Below are 24,308 nucleotides of genomic sequence, written 5' to 3'. Positions count from 1 at the left end.
TGCTTAAGAGTATCCAAACCAAGGTGAGATTTCCATGCATGGAAATCTCTGGAAATTCCAGAGATGTTTATTGGAATGGAATGCACACTCTCTCCCTGGAGGGACATGTCATGCTTACCTAAATCCAGAAAGTCCTGCCGATGATCTGGGCTGGCTGTGCTGTCATCAGCCGTGTCCCGGAATACTGTGGATCTGCCCGGCTCAGGAACGGATTAGCGAGACCACCACAGAGGGTTGACTCGATTCCAACACTCCGTTGTCAAACATGACACCTTAGAGCCAGTTCAGCTCCCAGGGATACCTCCCCCGCTCTCCCAGAGGACAGTCACTAGTTGGTCATTTGACATCCGCCAAGCGTGGGTTTGAGCTCTCATTAGGTGGATGGTAGGTACCAGGAACTCCACGTGAACTTCCTGGTGAGAAACACAGCTCAGCATGAAATGCATGAGAGCAGTGCTACGCTCTTCCCATTGAGCGCTGGTTCCACCAATTGGAGATGTGGTGTTTAAGCAGCGGCGGCTTGCCTCTCTGCAGGCCAACCAAGGTGGATTCCAGGCACCGGATATACGAACATGTGTTCATGAACTCAGATTCCAGGAGCACCTTCCAGTAGCTGTCGCCCCAAGGTTCAGAGATTCCTCATCAGTTATTTGGCAGGCATCTGCCTTCAGTGTGGTGGGAGGACCTTTACAGGACAGCTTGTGACGTGCCAGCCACCTTGATCTTCTCGAGGTCCAAGTCCAATGCCAGATACCAGCCTTGTTCAGGACCAGCTGCTTAATCCAGGTCCTTGGCACCTCCATTCACTCCCTGGCACCTCTATTCACTCCCTGGCACCTCGCTACCTCTCCGTCCGCCTCAATCCACAGTTCACCATCCGGCACCTCCACTCGACTGGCATCGGCCTCCTGCTCATCCATTGTGCCTTCTACCCCACCATCAGAGGTTGCGCTTTCAGCCACTATGCCCCGAAACTCTAAAACACTCTCCCTCAATCCCTCCGCCTTGTCCCCTCTCTCCCCTCTTTCAGGTCCCACCTTAAAACCTTGTTCTTCGACCGTGCTTAAAGCCACTTCACCTCCTCCCCCCCCGGCTTGAAGTCAGGCCACTATTAAGCGCTCTGAAACACGACCCTGCGTGGAGGATGCTGTAGTTGTTGTTGTCCTCATGCGAGGAGCTTTGGCAAATAGACATGCCCACTGTGAAGTCACCTCTGCCTCCAGGGTGCTTAGTGACAGGTCAGTGTTGGCAAGAGCCCTCCCTCCCTGCAACCAATTCCTGTGTTCACCACAAATCCACCTCAGTGCAGCAGAGGCTTCCTCCGACCCATTAGCAAAGTCCAGGATCAAGCAGGGCATGAACAGCATAAATCTTTCAAATAGAATACAGTTTACCACTATAGAGCACATTTCATGTCAGTAGGACATCTCAAATGACTTGACAATGCTGGCTGGTCAGCTGAGCTGGGGATGGGTATAGAGGTGGGAGAAAGATGGCCACAGTAAAAATGGTAGCTTTCTTTCTATTCATCTACTCGGTATATCATATTTCTACTGAGCCAAAAAATACAAAAACACTTGTATTTGATATAGCATGTCTCAAAGGGCAACAACAACAATTTACATTTATATAGCTTCTTTTACATCAGGAGGACATCTGAAGGTGCTTCACAAAACTGATTGGGAGCCTGAGCTGGGGAAAGGGCTAAGGAAGGCACATCACTTTAAAGGGTAGGAGCAATTGTTGAGCACACTTGTACAATTGTATAAATTGCACCCGGAGTTTTGAAGGTTGTTGTTGTCACTTGTCAGGGATCTGTGCAACAGAAAATTTGTCTTTAGTAACAAAGCACCTAATTATCTCAAATTACCCAAATCACCATTAAGTAGGCGGCTGAATGTGGATGAAACAATATCAGGGCTCATTGTGCTTATCAAATAGCATATCAGTCATTAATTGTTAATTGTCTTTGTATTCCTTTGACAAGTTACAGTATTGGGAACTTAAATGTTGCAGGCTGAATGTTTTATGTGACTGTGAACATGTCTTAATAGTGAATGCAACTGTAACATTTATATTTTGCTCATTCATTCTGTTCAGTCTTTCCTCTCTCCTCCCTCACTATACATCTTTAAGTCCTGCCTTAAAGTCTACCTCTTCAATCTTGCTTATTGCCACCACACCCATCAACACTTTTAAAACTGCAACCTTCAAAGGTATGTGGATGAGGAAAGGCAGAGCAGAGATTGGCAAGATTTTCCTGCCCAAAGCTAAAGATGAAGATCCATAATCCTACAGTTCTGTCCATAAGCATTGTCCTGTGCCTTATTCATCCTACCAGCAGCCAGGCTTCAGTTAAGCGAGGAAGGACTCCACCTCAATCTGTTTTACCCTTTCCTTCCTCGATAACCCAATGGAGAAACTCTCCTCCGGGGCAAGATTAACCATGAAGGTCATTTGAGATTGAATTACATTGTTAAGGCCACAAGCAGTCCAAAAATGTTTGCACGACTCCTCTTTGTTCTGTCGCTGCTTACAAGAAGCCAAAATTCAAAATAGTTTTCAAATTGGTTTATAGACAACAACAAATTAACAACAAATTGCATTTGTATAGCGTCTTTCATGTCAAGAGGATGTCCAAAGGTGCTGGATGATGGTGTAGTGGCCACTAACCATAGACAATATGATCTTTTTCGAAAATTGTGGAAGCCACCCTGTGACATTAGATAGCAGTGATTATTTTGGGGAGCCACAGTGACTTCAGTCTGATGATTCTCATCATAATGGGGTGGGGGGGAATCCTCCTTCCTTTGGTCTATGGTGCTCAGCTAATTTGTTGGTCCACATGCCTCTGGGTATTCATTCTCTGACTTTCTGTCTAGAAAGTCAATTGCCAACCTGTGTCTAATCATCTCTGGATGTGAGAGAGTGCACATTCCTTTCCAGACACAGGGACGTTTCTATGCGTAGATGACATACATATGTGGAACTAGGTGTGGTTTGGATACTCATAAGCATATTGACAAGTTTCCACATGTGTTGGACACCCAGTGGACATAACAGCTTCCATAAAGCAAGTGAAAGGGTTCTATTGCTATAGAGCCATGAATATTGTTGGGTTCTGTTGTCAAATGTCCCCCGTGATATCATTTGAAATTAGGAGCTCACCATATGGGTGAAAGCTGATGGAGTGGTAACTGAAATATGTGACTGGTAGTGAATAATTCTGGTGAAGATTTTTTCCGCAATTGAAATCAATGTCACTGAACAAATTGGATCTATGTTAGGATTTTAGTTTTTTTTTCAGGTGAAGCAGTTTTGATTACAATATTGCAACAATATTAAAAATGCCGATGAAAGATACTTAAAGAAATTAAAATTTTTAAAAAGATACCGGTTGTTAGTCGATTGGCAGATTGCTTTCCGGGGGTAATAATTCCTTCAAAAATAAATAACTAAATAATAATTTGGTCACTTAATCCACGACTGTTTGTGGGACACTGCTGGTGCAATTGGCTGCCATTATCTCACCCACAAAATATACATTATATTCTGTGAAGCGCTTTGAGACGTCTTGAAGATGTGATAAGGCGCTATATCAAATGCATGGATTATTATTATTAAAAGTAATAAAGCTTCCTAGGAGAGCGGAAAAGGAATGAAGGACTGCTTGCCAGGATGGAAGAACGTAGCGCTGTCACGAGGGGGAGCTGGGTTTGAAATCAATTTCACACTGGAGATGCAGGTCTCATCTCTCTGAAGGGTCACAAATGAAACGAGTTGTGGCAGTCAGTTTCAGCCCAGCGACGTGAGTCTGCAGCTCAGCAATGCTCTGGATTTAACACTTAATAAGCAACCATTTTCTCCATGGAGTCCAGTGTGGGTGAACTGGAAGGAGCATGCATTTATCCTCTAAAGTTTGTTGCACACATGCAAAATGGAAAAATAATAAAATGTGCATAAAATGCTCAGGCTCTGATGATTTAGTCAAACACACGTGAAGTGTTTTCTGGCAGCACTCCGACACTTAGTTCCCCATTTATCCTGACCTGATCTTGAACCGTGCAAGGCGATGTCTGCAGTGATCCTGCATGTGGAACAAATCCATGTCGGCAGTGTTTGTGCCAAAAAAGGAGTCCCTGTTCTTTGGGTCATTTGGTTGCACAGTCTGTCTCTGCTTTATGTAACCATGACAAAGAGCATAAGAGAAAACTGATATGAAGACAAATGCAGTTTTAATGCCTTTTTGTATTCGGGTGAAAATATGGTTTCGTGATCACTAATCAAATTTTTTAAAAAAAACTAAATTTCAATCCTGATACAGAATAATTCATAAATAATAATATCAGCATTTGATGTAGTACCTTATCAGGTGGTGAAAACGTCTCAAAGCTTTTCACTGGATTTATTATGAAGTGTAGTGTAGTGCCATAGGGTCTTTAACACCCACAAGAATGGGTAAATGGGATCACGATTTAATGTCTCATCCGTAGGATGGAACCTCCAACCATACAGCACATACCCAGCCCTGAGCTGGAGTGTCATCCTAGACTATGAATTCCAAGTCTCGACGTGGTGCTTGAATTCATAACATTCTAACATCAAAGCCGCAGTGCTAACAACCGAGCCAGTCTCACACACAAGAATAATTCACATTCAAACTTCCTACTCCCAAAAAGCTAGCAAGAAAATAAAAGCACTCAAAGTCAATAAATTTGTTTCGGGTGGGGGGGAAGGGAGAAGAAGGGGGAGAGGGGGAGGGGGGAGTGGGGAGGGGGGCAAAGATTTAAGTGAAGTCTTGATTGCAGTTTGCGAGAGTCAGAAAACTAGAATCTACGCACTGGCAGCATCTTGGGTTTGGGTGCTCCCGTTATTCATTAGTGAGGAAGGGGCTTATTTCAAAATATTTTCACACCATTCCTCAACTAACGAAAGGAATATGTTTAGTAATACCATAATTGAGCCTTCCAGTTTTTAGAGTTCACAGCAAGAGCTGCATTCTTGAGTTCCAAGCCTGCAAACAGCTTCCGGTTTCATCCAATTTAATGTAGATGGAAACCAGCAGCCAGCATTCTAGATTCCAATTGCAGGAACTGTGCCCTGAAGTTGATGACAATCCCGCTTCCTCATTTTACATGTGGTTTATTCTGCGCTGTTTATGCTGCATTTTGTATTCTAATATAGTGGAAGCTGGTTAAGCCAGACACATTGGGGACGGCCTTTTCGTCTGGCTTAAGAAGTGTCCGCGGTTAATCGAAATACCATTCCGACCCAGCAGAGGAGCCCCGCCCACACTGTTTAATGATATGTAATAATGTTGTTTTGCTTGAAGCAATGCTAACTGACCAGTTACAGTGAAAATACTCTTAGAGAATACTTTGTTTGGCTGCAAAATACAATACACTACTTTCTGCCCAGCACAGGGGCGGCGCTTTCTCCCTCCGACTGCTGTTTCCACTGGATGGGAAGGGGACCAATTACCGGCAGCGTTGAGGTGATTGACATCCTGCAGCCGCTTGTGAATGTTTGGGCTCCACTCATTCACAAGTGACCCAGCTGTCAATCAATCATGAGTTCCCTCCCTTGTGCTGCCCTGTTTCTCCGCCCCTTCACTGATTGACAGCCCAACTCCAACCTCTTGTGAATGGTTGGAGTCCGCTGTCAATCGCAGTTTGACTCCTCCCATTTACATCCCAGAGCCCCTCGTGGCTGAATAATAATAATAATCCTTGCATTTGATATCGCGCTTTTCACATCGGGAGGACGTCCCAAAGTGCTTCACAGAATAGACTGTAAAGTGAATTGACTGTATATTTGTGGGCGAACGCGGCAGCCAATTGCGCACAGGAGTGTCCCACAAACAGCCGTAGATTGAAAATGACCAATTTATTATTGTTTTTTTTGTTTTGGAGGGATTATTATTAGGCGTGTGGAGTAAGGAAACTTGCCCAAGGTTTCGCCCTGCCTGGAATTGAACTCAGGTCTCTCGCTAGCAAAGCGAGAGCCACAGGACCCCACAAATGGAGCCGCTGGACACACTGAAGGCCAAGTGAGTGCATCCAGTGGTGACCAGTGCGGCATTTTGCCCGGAGTAAGCGGGTTTTCGTCTGATTGAACCATAATATTTGAAACAGGTAAGAATACAGGGTAATCGGGGCCGGGTATTTTGTTTCATTTACCCGGCGTCAGAGGTTAACCGGCATCCAGCGAAGTGTATATGTTTAAGATTGTTTTTGAACAACTGTATATGTTTAAATAGCTTGGGCTGTTATGATTCAAATATCCCCTGGGAAACCCTCCATTAGGTCATGGAAGTGTTCTCTCTCTTCTCATCTCTCTCCAGAGATACCCGGGCAGCAATATTAATGTTCAAACCTAAGAAGGAATTAAGGGGGAAAAAGTTTTCTGGCCTATTTAAACCTTGGCTTTCCATAAACAATGTTCTTGAAGGAGCTGCTTCTCCCCCAAATAGTTAGCACTGAAGAGGAAGGTCCCGGCTAATAAGTCATTTGATTGGTTCCCCTCACCCGAGATACAGTAGAACCATATTGTGACAATAATAATCCTTGCATTTGATATAGCCCCTAATCACGTTTTCGAGACATCTGAAAGTGCTTCACAGAATATATTGTAAAGTGTAATTTGTGGGCAAAATGCGTATAGCAGTGTCCCTCCCACAAACAGTCTCAGATTGAGTGACCAATTTATTATTATGTGGAGTCCTGTAGCTCAGTGGTTAGAGCACTCGCTTTGCAAGCGAGAGACCTGAGTTCAATTCCAGGCAGAGGGCGAAACCTTGGGCAAGTTTCCTTACTCCACACAGAGCCTAATAATAATCCCTCCAAAACCAAAAACAATAATAAATTGGTCATTTTCAATCTACGACTGTTTGTGGGACACTGCTGTGCGCAATTGGTTGTCGCGTTCCCCCACAAATATACAGTCAATTCACTTTACAGTGTGTTCTGTGAAGCGCTTTGGGACGTCCTCCTGACGTGAAAAGCGTTATATCAAATGCAAGAATTATTACTATTATTATTATTTGTTTTTGACGGAATTATTATTACCCCTGGAAAAGCAATCTGCCAATCGACTAACAACTGGGTTCTACTTACTGCTAGGTAAACATAGGCGTGTCGAGTAAGGAAACTTGCCTATTGTTTCTCCCTGCCGGGGATGCTGTTCTTGGGGTCCATAAAATTCCAACCACCTTATAATGGGGTGCAAGCGCTATCAGCGCTTCCACATTGTGACAGCAAAGATTATTGACCCGTGCCATCACTGTGCATGTGTGCAGAAAGCTGGCCAGCTTCCTGTGCTTAAAAAATGTCTGACTTCAGGGTCATTAGGTCGCAGTCGATGTCACTGCCAGGACATGAAGACCTGATAACCTGGAAATTGTTCGTTTTTTAGCTCACAGGAACCCGGCCAAGAGTAGGGTGCCAGCAGTGTGTCAACAGGGCACTTGCTTTACAAGTAAACCTGGGTTATAACCAAGTATGTTATAACAGAGTTCTGATGTAGTCAAGCTACTGTTTCTTAAAGAAAGAGAGATAGAGAGAGAGTGGCTCTGGTCGAGAGAGTAGGAATGTTAAAATAGGAGAGCAGTATGGAGGCTGGAACGGACTGAGTAAGTGGCAGTAAAACTGAAACAAACTCTGAAAGTGGTGTTATTCTGAACTTTGCTTTAATGCACTGAGTTTCCACCTTCCAGCAATGGGTTAGACTTAATTTACATTGTCGAAAATAAGACTGCTATATATTATCATCATCAAGACACTTACATAAAAAATAATGGGCGCACTGGAGTGATTGGAATGAAACTAATCTCATCTCAGGGTTCAGATGATAATAAACTGCTTGAGCTTCACAATCTATGTTGTCATTTCAACCTCTCTACCAGATTATTTTTTTCTATTTAATAAGATGCCTCAGTATTTAAAATACTGAGGCTTCTTATTAAATAGAAAAAAATATAATCGTATATTAATATATAGTATAACTGGACTGCAGGCTTGTGGTGTTTCTTCAGGTAACCTGCTCCAGTTTGTTTTGCATAGTTCCCAGACCTGCTGAATAAGGAATGTGAATGGAAACGTACTGATTACCTTACAATCTCCGAGGAGTGCCTGCAGATGAATAATGTAATTTCACTTTTCAACACAAGGACATCGCAACCAGAGCAGAAATTGTATTGTTACATATATATTTTGGGTATTGCATGATCTGTGAAATGCCATATTGTAATGCTGTCAAGGGACTAAATGGTACTGTGTGCACAGCTTGGCTTCCTTGTTAGCGTACTCAACTCTGGGTCACAAAGTTGCGGGTTCAAGCCCTGTGTCGTGCCCAGTGCAGTCTTGAGATGATGCTGCATTGACAGAAGTGTAATCTTTAGGATGAAATGTTAATCCTATGCTTTGACTGCCTCTTCTTCAGATGAACGTTAAAGATCCTGTGGTAATACAGTATACAAAAAGGCAACAAAAGCAACAGTTTACATTGGTATAGTGCCTTTCTCATCTGGAGAATGTCCCAAATGACTGGGGAGAGGGGGTGAGGAGAGGGTGCTGGAGAGGGTAAAGGTGGCCAAAGGAATAGGATTGCAGTTGGGTTTTGAAGGTGGAGAGGAGGGGATGAGGTGAGGGACTCCAGAGAGCAGGGTCAGAATGGCTGAAGGATGTGGAGAGTTGGGGTGGGACATGTGAAACAGGCCGATGCTTGTTCAGAGCAGGGAATGGCCAGGGTTTCGGAGAATGCAGTGGTAGGGTAGGGAAGGCTGTGGAGACATTTCAAAGAGGGTGACAATGAGAATCTTGAATTCAATCCATTGAGGAATGGGCAGCCAGTAAAGCCGAGTGAAGATGGTGGTTGGTGATGGGCCATGAAGTCTGGTCAAAAGAAGCAGTTTTTTCCCTGTATTCTGGCTAGGAATCGTCCAGATAAATTAGTCATTCATGGGTCATTCAGTGGTTATTGGACTTTGCAGTCACTAAACTTCAGGGCTTCAAAGATTAACAAAAATAACAACTTGCATTTATACACCCTTCACCTGAGGTAGTGTCTCTAAGCACTTAACAGTGGCGGAGCTTGACGCCGAGCCAGAGAGAGGGGGAAGTGACCAAAGCATGGTCAAACTCAAAGAGAAAGGTCTTCAGGTGTGATCTGAAGATGGGCAAGGAGGAGGCAAAGTGGAGGGATTGAGGCATAGAGGTCCGTAGTCTAGGGGCATAGTGGCTGAAAGTACGTCCGCTAATGGTGGAGCGGAGGGGACGAGGGATAGAGGAGTGCAGTGTAAGCAACAAGAAGCAACAGTAGCATATGGCAAGCAGCAACAGCAGCAAGTAATCACCTGTTAAGCAGTTTGAGATGTTACAACATGATAAGCCACCTGTAAAAATAAGTTCTCTGTTTCTTTTCATTTCCAAGACCCAGGTTTGAAGTCAACGTAGACTGTTTGATAAAAGTCACATCTGCTGCTAGTGTGAGTTTGGACAGTCTGAACCCAGCACTAGGTAAACCCATTCTTGTACATTTTGTCACAAATTGGTCATTTCATTCATGCGCATGATGGTAGCTGGTGTCAGACGTCAGAACGTTCCACACTGGTCTGGTCTGCTCAGACTGGGATGAGGGGACGTTAATGGGCAATGTAGAGGCTACGTTAACCTGCCATAGATAGGCATGTTCACTCTGACACTGAATGCTCTGAGTGGAAAACATTGGATGCAAAACACTCTTGTTTCACTTTAATAATAATAATCCTTCTATTTGATATAGTGCTTTTCACGTCTCCTAGACATCTCGAAGCGCTTCACAGAATACACTGTAAAGTGAATTGACTGTATATTTGTGGGCAAAAAGCGGCAGCCAATTGCGCACAGCAATGTCCCACAAACAGTCGTGGATTGAAGTGACCAATTTTATTATTTTTTTTGAGGGATTATTATTAGGCATGTGGAGTAAGGAAACTTGCCCAAGGTTTTGCCCTGCCGGAAATTGAAGCCAGGTCTCTCACTTGCGAAGTGAGTGCTCTAACCACTGAGCTACAGGACTCCACTTTGATGAACAAAAAACTCTGGGTTGTGGGTTCAAGCCCCGTATTGTGCCCAGTGCATTCCTAAAATGATGCTGCATTGACAGAGGTGTAATTTTTAGGATGAAATGTTAATCCTATGCTTTGACTGCCTCTTCTTCAGATAAACAGTAAATTGACTGGAAACCTAAGTGGGAGGGCGGGGAGAGGGTGCTGGGAGGGGAAAAGAAATAGGCTTTAGGGTGGGTTTTGAAGGTGGAGAGGAGGGAATGAGGTTGAGGGACTCCAAAATAGTCTGTCAATAAATAATAAATTGCTGAAAAAACACAGCTTTGTCACAACTATGTACTACTACAACAACAACAACTTTCACTTATATAGCACCCTCCACTCAGGATAGCGTCTCAGAGCTGACTCTGAGCCAGGGGTGGGGGGGGGGGAAGGTGGTAAAGGAAGGTTTTCAGGCAGGATTTGAAAAAGGGGAGAGAGGGGACAAGGCTGGGGGACTGAGGGAGATTGTTCTGGAGTTTCGGGGCGTAGTGGCTGAAAGCGCCACCTCCAATGTGGGGTAGAGGGTGCAAGGGACCCTCAAATGCTGGAGATGTTGCCATCCTTTGGATTAGACAACCAATGCCTGTTCAGGTGTACTTTAAAGGTCCCATGGCACTATTCAAAAGGAAAAGGGAGTTTCTCTAGTGTCCTGGCCAAATAAAATTAGTCATTCAGGCCATGGAGGTTCGTGGGACATTACTATGTGCAAATTGGCTACAGTGCTTGTCCACAAAATATGAATCACGGCACTTTACAATATATCCTGGAATGCAAGACACATTATAACAGTGTTGTCCTGTATCTATTTGAATGAAAAATAGAGATAACTTTGGGTGGGACCAGGTTGCAGAGCCCAAAGTCAAAAGCAGGATCCGCACACTGTTAGCATCCTCTGATCGTGCTGAAGGGAGAAAATATGAGATGCTCAAAATATCCAGAGGGAGGGTGGGAAATCAACCTTGTGAGGTGTCCAGTCTAAATGGTCATTGTCTGTCAGCAGAGATACTCAACTGGTTGGAATTTCAAACAGCATCTAGATAGTGTGTAACGCATCTTACCTGGAACTGCTTTGTTGTATAATGATAAACTGATGGAGATGTTCTTGCACTTAAAATGAGTTCAATGTTGCCTCTCAGGTGCACCAAATGTTCCTGCTTTGGATATTCTTAAATGTATTACTCACAAATTAGAATAAATGTGAAGTGCAGAGTGCCATCATCCACTCACTGAGGTTAGACCTCAAAATTCAAGCTTAATGACAAACTATAACCTGAGTGAATCATGTTATCACTGTGACACACAAGGTGTTCAGAGAACCTCATAAGCCGTGGTTTATGATCCGAAGCCCATGATTAGTTTACAGCCTGGAGCTCAGTTGCCACCATTTTTTTNCAACATATACTTGACATGTAGCGATGTTCACAGAGAGCGCTAATGGTTTGGGATGATATTACGTCAGGTTGATTAAGCAATAATCCGGTGCTGATCACAGATGAGTTTACATTCAGCACACATTATCTACAAATTGACTTTACCCTGTAGCTATCCTCTTTGAGAATCTGAATTACTTCAAAGCTTGCAACAATTCAGAACAGGATCTTGTGTGCCTCAGAAGTATCTCGTAGATAATGTAACACAATCACTGAGGTAAACAGCTTCTGAAGCAGTTGACTGACCACAGAGAATTCTCTAAATATCTGAAGTTACTCTTTTTTTAAAAAAAAGGAAATTGAACTAGTGTAATTACAGATGCTATTGGCTTGACCCTTGTTTGTCAAATTTGGTACAATGAATGAACAATTACACTTTGATTTCCGCACTTAATCATGAATCTCAAAGGAAAGTCCATCTAGGCCAAAGGAAGAATTACAGCAGGAATCATATTTGTGAAGTCATATGGTTCACTGCAGAGTACAAGGCAGCTCTATTATAATGTCCCCCAGTGATACATGGAATTATGTATTACTGGGGGACATTACATTACAGTGTTACAGCACAAAAACAGGCTATTCAGCCAAACTAGTGTTTACCAGTGTTTATACTCCACAAGAGGATTCAATCCTCCTAATCCCCTCTCCCATACCCCCATTCCCTTCTCTGGAGATAATGCAGCCTCACTTTTAATGCTGGTGTCCTCAGGACCATGATATCCAGCTTCTGGCACTCACTAGTTGGTTTTCACTAAAAAATGGCACACTTATGGATTGTCAGGTCACCATACAATTGACGTCACTTTTAGGTGAAGGTACTTTCATGAATGTTGGTCACTTCATGAAGGAAGTGATGTTAACAGCACTTCTTGCACACAATGCTCAGAAGTGGTGTCAGTGGCGCCTATGTGCAGGAAGTGATGTCAGCAGCCCCCTGACATCCCAGAAGTTGGCTATTTTTCCCCATTTTGACGATAATGCAGGTTTTGAGACATTGGATCCAGAAGGCTGCATTATAATGAGATTTCCCTGTACAAGGAGGATAATGTTATTTGGAAATTGCTAAACAATAAGCTGCTGTGCGCTCATTTAACAGAGAGCTAAGTACAGGAGGGAGCCAATTATCCTCAATAATTGGGACCAGCCCCATTGTGGATAAGCAAATAGTGCACACAATTAATCAGACGATAGGAATAGATCCCCAGATGTCATAATCGGGCTGCTCTGGTCTTTGGAGCAGAGCAACAAGCATGAGTTCCAATGTTAGAGGAATGAGCTATCACGTGTGATTAGACAAGTTTGGGCTCTTTAGTCTTGAGAGAAGAAGATTCAGAATCACAACTGATCATTAAAATTTTAAATGGGCTTCATAAACTAAACCCCGATCAATACTTTAGGATGTACCAAGACAGTAAAACAAGAGGACATGGGTTTAGAGAAACCTGACTAACTGAGTTTATTTACTGAACTTGAACCAGAAGCTAAGCTAGCTTTTATGATCAGGAGCAGTTGCTCACTTTGGGAGAGTCTGTGAAAGTGGGAGCAATTACTGTCATTAATCTATGATTATTCTGAAGAAAGCACCGGTGTCTCCCCTCTTCTCAAAACAGTATTCTGAATAGGCATGAGTGCAGAAGTTGCTAAGGATCCAAGGAATTCACTGCACTTTCTCCCTTCAAGACAGCTACTCCAGATAAATGACTCCAGTTCCTCTGCAAATAGATAATTCCACCCTAGCGCACACAGCTGCCTCCAAGCTCTTACATAACCAAGATTAACCTTCAGACATAAAATCTCAATCTGATCATGAAATGTTTCCCAATTACCTGATTTGCAATGCTTGGTGCATTAAGCACCTTCAAGACACTGACACATTTTCACCTGGAGACAGCACTACATGATAGCAATCTAATCAGCTTTGTGTAAAATATGTTTTAAAGTGTGTTCTGATCCTGTTTAGATGGAATTACAGAACAAGTGATTTAAACAGATTGCTCTGTGAAGATTAGCCAATTGCTTGATTTGTAGCCACACTTCGTAGAAACCCTGATTTAAGCGCAAAATATTTTAGGCAATTGCTCATCCTTTATCAATATATCTATTATTTATTTTGAAGCAAATATATTATTTTGAAAATGTTCACAGACTTGTACAATTCCTGCTTAGAAAGTGACTTGTTGATGAAAATATAATATGTTATTTTTCCAGTTGGGGTGCCATTTCCTCACTCTTCATGGATGGAAATAATAATACTTGCATTTGATATAGCACCTTATCACATCCGCAAATGTCTCGAGATGGTGCACAAGATTTTTTTACTGAAAGTTTGATTTTTACTGATTGTGTTTTTGTGAATGTGGCAGCCAATTTGCACACGCAGCATTGTCCTACAAACAGGCATGAAGTGAATGACTAATTTTATCTGGGGGATTGTTGGCCAGGACACTGGAAGAAACTGTTCTCTTTTTCAAATAGTGTCATGGAATCTTTAACGTTCACCTGATCAGGCAAATAGGACGTTGGTTTAATGTCAGAAGTGACGGCACAACCAACAATGGAATCCTCCTCTAGCCAAGAGGTGTCAGCCTAGAGTATGAGCTCAAAGTCCTGACGTGGGGCTTAGTCCCACAACCTTTTGATTTAGAGGTGAGAATGCTACTGTTGGGTTCTGGGCAATGAACAAAGTAAGACCAGTTTATTCTCTCTAGCCCTCTTTTATTTAAGGACCCAAGAACAGAGGAACAGATACTCAGCAACTCATGCTTTGAAAATTTCTTTACTGAATAAGAAAGGTAAAATTTGTCAGTTCAATTATGAGAAATACATCAGACAGGTCCATAGAATAGACAAACGTCCATATCAAAGTAACAGAATCAGCAGTTGGTCACTCCATAAAATCTTCAAATCTGTGCTTCTTGGGTAGAGATAGTTGGTAAATTTAAAAAGAGCAGAGAAAGAGCAGAAAGTCTCTTGCTTCAGACCAGAAACCTCTTCCTTGGGTTCATTATGATGAAGTCAATGTTGAATCTTCAATGGTGTACAGCTGAGTTGTATACTTTACTTTGCAGTTTTTCGTTGTTATTCTTCTCCTATTGCTTTCCAAACGCTTTCAGCCGTCCTGTAGTTATGTTAGCTTTCTTTCCTCTTGAAATTGCTGGAATCAAGTTGATGAAACGATGGAACAGTCCAAGTCTGATGGATTTTAACCCTGAAGACAACACATTTGCTTCACCATTTCATATCACCACATGAAAGATGGCTCTTGTGTGGACAGCACCTGATATGCTCTGTCCTAGGCTGAACAAATTATAGTTCAACCATACATCTTTTATAATCGATTTTCCACTGTCAGGATGGGAATGGAAAATCTTTCCATTCTCTTGTACATGAAGCAATTATCTCACATAAAATAATAATAAAATATAATCTGCAGAATTGTTACTACACCTGCAGAATTGTTATTGTTATAGAAGAACATCTTCCTAAGGCTATAAATCTGCAGAATTGTTATAAAATTTGAATTGTTATAGAAAACATCTTTGAATTTGTTATGGAAAAACATCTTCAACAAACTTCAGCTGTAATAAACAAGTCATCCTGAAATTTTTCTAGCCTACATAAGCATTTGTAACCATTAATTATACCAGCACTTTCAACATAAGCATTTCAAGCTATTCATTAAAATAATTCTTTCAACTACATTAGTTAATATATATTCACAATTTTATTTATGAAACGGGATCACAACACTATCAAATCAGCCAGTGTGTCAGTCAGCTGACACACTAACTGACTCGCTGACAATCTTCAAGAGTCTTTGCCTCTTGGCATTTCCAGTTTATTTGGGGCCAGTTGGAGTTCCCACATTAGTATAACTATACTTTTATCTCACACAAGTTTCAATAGCTTATACAACGCAACAAGTTTTTCTTCCTGCTTTCACCTGGATGCTTTTATCCAGGCCTAAAATTATAATATAAGCAAAGTTCCATTAATTCCAGTTGCAAATATACAATTTTGAAAATCGTGCCAAATTTGAAAAAAAAATGCAGAATCCCACACCAGGAGAGTGTGAGAAAAGGCCAGCAGTAAACATTTTTGAGACAACTAACTAAAATATCCAGGCAAAATTGTTTGGTACCTGGTCTGTGCTGACAACTCATCTCAGTGGAAGCAGTGGTATTGGCAATACAATTGGCTGCAGTGTTCTCAGATTAAAAAGGTGAAAAATCTGCCAATACTGCTCCTGATCACTGGCTGTATATGTGTGTATATTTTATGGGTGTGTGGTTTGGGGTATGCCTGTAAGTTGTTAAATACCTACATGGAGTGTGTGTATGTGTGTGTTGAGCATGCACGTATTTGTGAGTACACCTGTGAGGGGCACATTGGCTGGAATATTTCCCATCTACCGATAGTCCCATCTACATGTTAATTTAATTGTTGAGGCTTGTCCATGAATAATGACCAGTTGGGCCAGGTATTAGCGATTGAACCAGGAACCTTCTCCCAGTTATCCCATATGACAAAAATAAATTACCCCTTTCCTCCCCACTAATTTTCTGCCTCTTGTCCACAAGGCACTGAGCTATGCTGGAGTACAGTGCCAGCTGTCCTCCATTACTTAAGCCAAGTTGCCATTTATTATGCCTGTGCCTAGAGAGAGAACCTTGGCAGACTGTTTGACCATGGAAAGGTATGTCAGCTGAATTCAATCCTGTCTTATAGCATTGAAGCATTCACAAAGCTAAAGGATCCAGGGCATTTGGAGTCCTTCCAAGTTCAAATGGCACAGAAAACAGATTGGAGCTGTGGGCCATTATACTAATCTTGGAGTTCGTCAAAAATCTGAGACAAATGGGGAAAGGGGTGGGAGACGTGAACCTGATCTGGCTGTTATTCAAATTGTTCTTTTGTGCCAATACCATTAAGTGTCCACTTCAGCCTGCCCTTGTTTGATGTTTCCAGGCTTCAGATAATTATCATGACCAGAGGCCCTGCTTTACGTTTTCCTGTTTAACTCAGGAGATCTAAGAGTAAGTTCCACCATTCCTGTTGAGAGCACCGGATTTAATGCACTTTCTACTCTGTATAGCTGAGTTGCATATTGGGCAGTATATTGGAATCACTCTGTGGCCTGAGTAGAGTTTACCCATTGTTAGTTTAATAATAATAATCCTTGTATTTGATATAGCGTCTTATTACATCATTGAGATGTCTCAAAGCCCTTCACAAAATATACTGTAAAATGGATTGACTATATTTTGTGGGCAGCATTGTCCCTCAAACAGTCATGGATTGAGTGACAAAATAATTTTTTTGAGAGATCATTACCCCTGGAAAACGATCTGCCAATCGGTTAAGAACCAGGTTCCTACTTACTGCTAGGTAAACGGAGGCGTGTGGAGTAAGGAATCTTGCTTAAAATTTTGTCCTGCTCGGAAATTGAACCCAGGTTCCTCTCCCTTGCGAGGCGAATTCACTAAGCACTACACTATCGGACTTGTTTTTCCTAAACTTAGTAAAAACTGAGATAAAGTATAATGTTTATTCTGAAGAAATGGTTTTACCCTGTCTAACTGGACTACAGGGGGTTAATCTTTTTTTCATTTTATATTGTGTGCGAAGCGTAGTGAGTCAGAACTCTGCTTCAGAGATGCTTCCTGTTTCTGTATATGTAATAATCTTTTTAAAAGAAATTCAACATAAACTGTATTGCTGTTGTAAAGGCCTGATTGCAGAAGAGCAAGATAATGATGTCTGGGGATTTTGCAGTTCTTGGAGTTCAAAGTAATAACAGAGAAAAAAAGATCCTAATTTGCATTACAAGTGTAAATCAGATTCTTAATTTCCGAGCATCTAGTTAAGATTCAAAACCTACCAACTGTACAGAGCTTTACCATGGTTGTTTTCATCGGTTATTATACTACATACTCCCATAGATTTGTAGTAACTATCCAGTGTACATTATGGGACCCAAAATGCACACTGTACTTCTTTTGTATTAATTGCTTCTGGTATGTGAACATCAGATTGTGAAATTTGTGAGCAAGAAATCGCAGAAAATAAGCCTGGTGAGCAAAACACCGATGGGAAGCTGCGTGTGTTTTGCTTGTTGAGATTTTCGCAATTCGATATTCACAAGCTGGAGAATCCCATTAATGTGTCAAATGCAGTGGTGCAAATGTTATGTTTCATACCTCATTGTAGCAGCAGGACACACAATCTCTATTTTGTGCTGAGAGGTACTGAATGCTTCAGAAATTACATCACATTTATGTTCATGGAACTGGTCTGTGTAAACATTTGTGTAGAATCTCCTTTGCAATTTGGTCATCATCATCTGCTTGTAGTTTTATTCAATTCAATACAATGCAAAGTGGAAAATGTCCCGTATGGTAGTGGTTAGCGCACCATAATCGCCTCGCAAGCGAGAGGATCCGGGTGCGATTCCTAGGACGAAACCGTAGACAAGTTTCCTTACTCCACATGCCTCTCTTTACTTAGCAATAAGTAGGAAACTGGTTGTTAGTCGATTGGCAGATTGCTTGCTGGGGGTAATAATCTCTTCCCCCCCCCAAAAGATTTGGTCACTCAATTGGCTGCTGAGTTTTAACCACAAAATACACTTTACAATATATTCTATGAAGAGCTTTGAGATGTCTCAACGATATGATAAGACACTATATCAAATGCAAGGATTATTATTATTATAACTAAAATGTGCATCATGGGTTTTTGCGATTAATAGATGTTTACCTCGTGTTGCTTCCTTTTCTGCATTTTACTTTACTAATTAAGTTTTCGTAATGTGCGTAGCGTATGTTATTTAAAGCAGCAGTACTGATTGGTTCTGCACAGATTATACATATATTTGAGTAGGAACTAAAGCAGAACCCTTTATTCTAATTGTACAATAATATTGAGGAGTATTTTCATAATTGTGTAAAGATGTTACTTTAAATTCACAAATGCTGCATGCAACGAGTAAATATTTTAAATGTGAACATAACTCATGAGGGAGCACTTTTACATACTTAATAAGACGATTTTGCCCAAAAAAGTATTGAAACAACTGTGCATGCTAGAAAATAAGCTGCATTGAGGGGATTCTTTGAAATGTAGTTTTCTAATGCAGTATTTGATAAACAATGAATCGTCTGGTCATTAAGCAAATTTCAGTGAGTTTTTCTAGAACATAAATGATTTGTTTACTAGCACAAATAATGGTGATGAAAAATGGAAATGACATGTGAATTATGTAGCCATAAATGGAATATACCACATACGGTCAGTTTAATGGCAGAAGCTGCACTTATAGCAATTATGCAATGTTTAATATGCTCCAACACATTTCTTACCATACTGCCTTGTGATTTTGCCTGGCAGTTTCATAGTTTCTGATTTTTCCCTCTTGCTTGGCAAGTTAAATGCTGTTTACCTTAGATGATCATTTTTCAGCAAAGAAGAATTTTAACCCCCCCAAATCCTCACAAACCTTTGGTCAATGTTTGTAAATTGGGAGAGAGGAGCTTAAGTCAGCAGTTTTATGCACCGACAAACAGAATGTGCTCCAAGGTATTAAAAAAATGAGAATTTTAACTTAAAACCAGAAGGAAGATAGCTTTTATCTTCAGAATTCCTTCAGCCTTTCCATGCCTTTCCAATCAGAGTCCAAATTTCTTACGCTCTTAGCTTGAAGACAATTATCTTAACATTGCATTTTGAGAGTTTGTGAAAATTATTGAATTAATCTGTCTTAATTTGGAAGCTAACTTTTTGCAAGTTTTTATTTGCAAAATTTTAAATTTGACATAAGTATCTTAAATCAGCCTACAACCTGGGGAATGTCAGGCCTTTGAAGAGTACAATGATATTTAAAAACAAAGCAGCATTAATAAATTTCTTTAAAGTTGTTGTTGAATTGTTATCTGTGATATCTGTCTTACATTGACTGAGTAGATTGGGTCACCCAGTGGTTTAACTTTCTTTCATATGATCTTTCATATCTTTCATATCTGCAATTTGGATTTGAAATTTGAAATTTGACCTCTCCAACCTACTATCCCCCTACCTACCTGCCCGTACCCTCCGTTCCTCTGGCTCTGGTCTGCTCCACGTCCCCCGCCCCAACCGCCCTACCATCGGTGGTCGGGCCTTCAGCCTCTCAGCCCCCAGGCTCTGGAACTCCATCCCCCAGTGCCTTCGCCGCCTCCTCCCTTTCCTCCTTCAAGGCCGGTCTCAAAACCTTTCTCTTTGACCGAGCCTTCAGCTCCCCTCTCGACTCTCTTCCCCCTCCTCGCTCCCTCCCTTCCCTCCCCTCACCCTGACCATTTCCCCCCTCCTTGCTCCCTCCCTTCCCTCCCCTCACCCTGACCATTTCCCCCTTGCTCGGGTCATGACCCAACTGTGCAGCGCCTTGGGACGTCCTCCTGACGTGAAAGGCGCTTTATAAATGGAATCTTGTTGTTGTTGTTGTTGTTGAAATTAGCTCAGAATGATAGGAAGAATGTTGCTTTTCATTGTAAGGGTCCTACTTGTGAAATAAATTTGAGGCAATCTTAATCAATGCTTTATGGACCAAGGCCCACGGGACAAAGCTGCCTATAATTAAGGGCATAATGCAGACTCATTCAGAGAGGCCATGAGGTTGAGGTTAAAGCACATTGGGGAGAAATTCCACCTGGGTCTAGATATACTCCATTTTCTTAGCATGATAAGGCCCTACATCAAATGCAAGGTTTATTATTATTATTTCAGTGTCCAGAATTTGGCAAATTCTTCTCTACAGTCTTAATTTTGAAGCTGGTTTTCTGTAAGTTCTTTTAAGAATGGCGGAAAAACAGATTCAGAGTTGAGGCTGATTGACTTACCAAATGCTACATAAATTGAGGAAATCTGGACCCAGGTGAAATTTCTCCCCTTTTGTAGGTGGAGATGAAGGGGAACTTTACTCTAAATCTGAGAGTGCCTGATACTGACCCTTGCTACCCAGAGAGGTATAATTGTTATTCTGCAACAGTGACATCCAATTGTCTCATAAGCACAAAAACACAAACATTTATATATATATATATATATATATGTATCGAAAAAATAAACTTTTGTTAAAAGAAAGCCTATATTAAGCTAAGATGGTTGGAATTAATTCTGAAAGGGTAGATCTGTTTTGCACTATAATTTTTTATTTGTGTGAGTGAACTGCAATGAGGAAAGAAAATAACTTGTTCCAAGTTATAAGTGACCCTGTTTTTTTTACAACCTTGTATTTTAGTGCAGGATTTTGAGTGCATTTGTTTGTGGAAAACAAATCAATTGACTTCAGGGAACATTTTTCAATCTCTTTCTACAGTATCAGTAGAAAGTGTGAATCTGAATACAACTTACTCAGATTTTGAGTACTAAAGCTGTGGTTTGTGCCAGTGCTGCTTGTGATTTGCGACTATTTATCCACGAACCAGGTTTTGTTGCATGTGTTTGTCAGGCTATTAAATGTCTAGATGTGAAACTGATTGCAGTACTAGAAGTGGAGAAGAAAAGGAAATGATGTATTGGAGACACACAGTCTCCACCTGTCTACATTTACAAAATGTTCAGCCTTCTTCACACAGAACTTGAAATCAATTTTTTTTTAAAAATCAATACAGGACAGAATTGAAAAGCCAGGCAGGTATTGTTGTTTGGTACTGCCAGTGAATTCTGAAAAAGGTACAGCGGAAAATAGCTCCTATGAAATATTCTTTGCTGTAGATAAGCAGTTAGAGGAGAGTCGTGTACATTTTTTTATTCTCACAAAGGACCAGTATTTTGCATATAGCAATTCCCTGGAGGAATGGTTCTATGCTTACATTGTGCAGCAAAGCTTAGGCTACATCTTGTATTAAGCTGACTAGAATGGGGAAGGGGTATTTATCATGGCCTGAAGGGAAGAAAAAAAATCATAAAAGAACCGATTGGAATTAGTAAAGTTCGATCTAACGTTTGTTTAATTCTTATTTTTTATAATATGCTGGCCTTAAAGCTTGTAATATATTTTAACTTAGATTTTCCTTCAGTCATTTCCAGGAAAGGCAGAGGAGAACAATATACACATTCTGACCAATTATGGTTAAATGGAAAATCTTAAAATACATTTCCTGATTCAGGCAACTTGCATCCACAAGTCTTAAAGGACTTAAGGAGTGAAATTGACTTTAACTCACAATTTTGTATCTTTGTTGCATTGGGTAGTTTCCGGAGGATTGGATGGTAATTAATATTGTTCTGTTATTTGTTATTTTTTAAAAGGTATAAGAAAAACCTGGAACTGTAGATGAAATGAAATATGGAAAAAATCATTGAAATAATTTTGAAAGATCTAGTTGACAAACATTTGGAAAAACTCTGGTTGGAAGTAAGCATGGATTCAAGAAAGGGAGGTCATGTTTAACCAGATTATAGTCAAATGGAAAATCTTAAAATAAGTTTCCTGATCCAGGCAATATGCATCCACAAATCTTAAAGGAGTGGATGTCTTTTGAAATTATCACTGATAGAGATTTGAGGGCAGTATTGATAGTTTTTTTTACTGGCACGGTTGTCAAGTTATGACTGGCAGTTTTCTTAAAAAAAATCCACTGAACCCCTCCAAACACTTTACTTATCACTCCTTCTCCAACCTGTTCTTCCTCAAAGTTGCTTTCCAACTTCCCTCCTTCTTCTCCTACGATTCCCAGTACATTTCCCTGCAATCTACCTTCTATCCTGCTCACAGAATTGAGACAGCTCTCAACAAACTACAAACTTACAAGTTATATGTAAGTTACAAACTTACATGTAACCTACAAGTTACAAACTACATCTACGCCATCTGCAACCAGAACCCCCTGTACCTCCTTTCCCCTGATCACTATTGCCTTGGACCCTGTTGACCATTTCATCCTGAAACATTTCTCCTCCTTTATATACCACTGTGGCTTTTCAGTTTCTTTGTTTTACTCCTACCTTCTCAAGTGTCTTCTTGTCTCTTCTAATGGCTTCTCCTCTGCCCCTGCAGCCATGTGCCGTGTTCATGAGGGCTTCAACTCACATCTTCTTCCACACTAAGCATTGTGATTCCATCACATCATCCTCACCAGGCTCCACTGGCTCCCTGTGCACCAATGAATTGACTAGTTTTTTTTCTCAAATGCTTTTGAGGTACTGCTACACCCTACCACACCCCACCTCTGTGATCTCTTGTGACCTTACACCCCATCCACACTCTTCATTTCTTCACTCTAGCCTGCCCTCCCTGCTTGCTTCGCCTCTGGAACTCTTTCAACATCTCTCTGCCTTGTTTGCTCTCTCTGCTTTAAAAACACATCTAAAGACCTATCTTTTACTACACCTTCAGCCATCAACTTAGCTTGGGTTTCACGACATCTTTGTAAAGCAGTTTGATACGTTCTCCCTATGTGCACTGTATAAGTTCCATTCCCAATGTCACTATAATCATAATGCATGATTCTGGCTACAATAGTCTTGGTACTCACATCCGATAGGGTAGCATTGTCGAACCATAGCGCCACGAGCTACATATAGGACCTTTTGCAACCTTTTCTAATTCCACAGTTGTTCCCAATTTGGTGTCCTCAGCAAATTTAACTCTACACTGGGTTTGTAAATCACTTGCTCTGTTTTCTTTACTGAATTGCCATTAATGCAAGAATGCTGGGATTCCATGACTTGTCTGTCTGCCATAGTTGTTTCCAGATGTATTTGTTTTAGGAATTGGACTGTACCTTTTGTCTGGTTTCTTGTATTTTAAGAAGATGTGAATGTGATTTTCCAGAGTTGTGAATACAGTTTTGGAAAATATATTGGAAAGTAGCAATGCACCAGTATTGGAAACACTGCTGCATTGCTACTTTTTTCCCTTCTATCAAAAAAAAGAACTACTGTATAACTAACCGAAAGAAACCAGCTGCATGAAAGTACATTATGAAATCCTATATAGATTCTGTCAGTCTGGACTGCAAAACAGACTGGGCACATAGGTCAGAGTATTGGTGGTTTGTTGGATGAATCCATGAATTGTAAATCTACAAGGGGACTTTGTCTTTACTGCAGTGATACTGTGAAAGGAGTGACCTTGAGGTTTTATATTTCATGATTTTTCATGAAAAATTATATTTTCCCTATTTACAGCACTTCACCATCTCTGGCTATTTGCTTGCGGGAGAGATTTTTGTTTAAAATAAAATGACCTTTTTGTTCAAAATGTAATGCAAGAACGCAATAACTTACTGGTCCCGTCGGCATCTGTTCTTGTCTGGGTCGTCCTCTATTATGGGCTATCAGCATTGACCCTGTACAGCAGGAAATAGATCCAAGCAGCAAAGGGATTGGAATTATGCAGCTGACATCTCTTGTGCGCCCTCAATTTTTTTAATTTCACTGTAGAGCAGTGGATATGCGTTCCACACACTTACTGAAAGGAATCAATAAAATTGTGTCCAACTTTTTTTTAAAAAAAGTAGCTGGATAGATATCATGGTCTAAACTTTAAGAGTGTTGACTTCCAAATTAAGTGTGACTTTTCTTCAAAATTCTACATAACTCAGAATCAAATGTTAAGACAATGGAGGCCATGAATTTTTTTTCGTCTCAGGTTATGAAACAGACTGAACGCTATAAGTTTAAGCATAGATGATTAAATACAATCTACATGTATGCTAGTCACCATTTTATTGAAGTGTGTGTGTGTGTTCTATGTCTCTGAGATGTCTTACACTGCAATGTCGAGATGGGCATCATTTTTGCTCAGATTC

The 24,308-nt window shown here is 41.0% G+C and overlaps 1 protein-coding gene across 8 annotated transcripts in view; it reads left to right on the top strand.

Annotated features, from left to right (window-relative positions):
* LOC103175802 (LIM domain-binding protein 2) overlaps window positions 1–24,308 on the top strand; it is a 261,273-nt gene that overhangs the window by 57,515 nt on the left and 179,450 nt on the right. The window lies entirely within an intron of this gene.

The sequence above is a fragment of the Callorhinchus milii genome, unplaced genomic scaffold (assembly GCF_018977255.1).
Source record: "Callorhinchus milii isolate IMCB2004 unplaced genomic scaffold, IMCB_Cmil_1.0 Scaffold1, whole genome shotgun sequence".
NCBI classification, from domain to species: Eukaryota; Metazoa; Chordata; class Chondrichthyes; order Chimaeriformes; family Callorhinchidae; genus Callorhinchus; species Callorhinchus milii.
The sequence above is the reverse complement of the archived record's forward strand: the minus strand, read 5'-3'. Positions and strand labels throughout refer to the sequence as shown.